The sequence below is a fragment of the Phalaenopsis equestris genome, unplaced genomic scaffold (assembly GCF_001263595.1).
Source record: "Phalaenopsis equestris unplaced genomic scaffold, ASM126359v1 Scaffold000059, whole genome shotgun sequence".
NCBI classification, from domain to species: domain Eukaryota; kingdom Viridiplantae; phylum Streptophyta; class Magnoliopsida; order Asparagales; family Orchidaceae; genus Phalaenopsis; species Phalaenopsis equestris.
In genome coordinates this window covers 48,413-50,212 of record NW_018164501.1, presented here as the reverse complement: position 1 = coordinate 50,212, position 1,800 = coordinate 48,413, and positions in this window count along the sequence as shown.

Sequence of the window (1,800 nt, the reverse complement as noted above, 5' to 3'; positions counted from 1 at the left end):
TAGAATATTTTCATGAATTTTATTTATTTTTTATTTTTATCATTTTTTAATTATTTAAATATTAAAAATACGCATGAAAATAGAATTTTTATTTTAATTTAAAATTTAGTTTTAAAAAGTTTCTCTGATTACATAGAACTCCAAAGACTAATTTTTATAATTTTTTGAGTTATATTTTAATTATTAAAAATCATTTTAGCACCAAAAATGTCATTTAACTTGAAAAATCAATTTGAGTTATTAAATGAGCTCCAAATGTTTTGAAATTTTTATGGAGAGTTCTTTGAACTTTGAATCTTAGTAGAGATTAAAAATCAAGTCATTTAGATGTTTGTGTTACCCAAAATTAATTTTCTTTGTGTTTTGGGGTTGGTGGAAATTAGGTGCATTCTTAAAGACTTAACCCATGAAATACTTAACCCATGAAATATTTTTGAAATATTTTTAAAGGGTTCTCTGGTCATAGCAAACCTTCCAAAATTTTCTTGGAATTTTCTAAGCAACATGTTAATTATTATGATTAATTTATGCAAACAATAGACATAAATTTGAAAAATATGGATCTCTCTCTAGAGATCTCCTCTAACTTTGGAAAAATCAAGGAATGTTCCCTAAGACAGAGAGAACAACATGCTAAAATTTCAAGTCATGGTGAAATGTCTACATGCATGGAGAATCAAAAGACTCAAAACAGTATTTAATTAATTAAAAATAAAACATGCATCAAATGGACTTCAAATTATTTCTACATTGTTCTCCTCTATTCACTAAGCAAGTGGGAATTTTTATTTTATTTTTGTGATTTTCTACACCAAAATATGAATTTTTAAAGTTTGGGTTATTTAAATAAATAGAAAAATCCCTATTTTTCTATTTAAACAGCGCGACGCCACCTCATTCTAAGCCTCTTCGAAGCTCCACACGGTGCGTTTCCGTTTGACGCCACCATCCACGCCAGCAGCTACGCGTCTTGCCTTTTCGAACCGTGCTCTTATCCGGCGCAATCAGAGCCCTCCGTTTGATACGCGCGTGATCCAACGACGCTCCGTCATTGTCCCCAATGGTCTAACCCGAGAAATGTCTGTTTTCAAAGCTTGATATCTGCCTCATTTCTTAACCAAATTGAATGAATATTTTTTAAATGCTCGTCTAGACTAGAGGAACATATCTATACGGTTAAGATGCCATGAAATTAAGCCTAATCAAATGGAGAAAATGGGCGCGGGAGGAGAAGGGGTTCAATACCTTTGCTTTGAAAAGGGAAGCTTTGATCAGATGTGCTCGGCATGTTCGTTGGGGTCCAAGGAGACTAGGGATTGAGCTTCTTACTATGGTGAAAGGTCTAGGTATGAATTCGACCGAGCTCGATTTCAGGTGTTAGTCTAGAGCTATGCTAGGGTCTCTGTGGAAGGGGGATTTGATGGGGCTTCTCCTTATTTCACTGTGGTGAAGGTGTGGGTAAGTTTAATTTGAGTTTGGTGGACTGTGGTGGTGTATTGAGCTCTGTCCTGGTTTTAGGCAGAAGTTGAAACTCAAAATTGAGCTTCCACAATGGGAATCAGTGGAGGAAAGTGGTTAGCTTTAGCTGAGGAGGTCTTAAAGAGTCTCTGTGAGTAATTTGGAGGGCTCTCTCAGAGAAAATTTCAACTCTCCTTCCATGGCTGTGGAGGGGAGCATTTTATAAAAATGGCTTAAGGCTTGCTGCCATGGCCAATTAGGGGGTGCAATGTGATGCTTAGGTGGAGGGCAGAGAGACTCTAACATTTTATTTGGATGAGGTGGCCTCTAGGTTTGAAATGG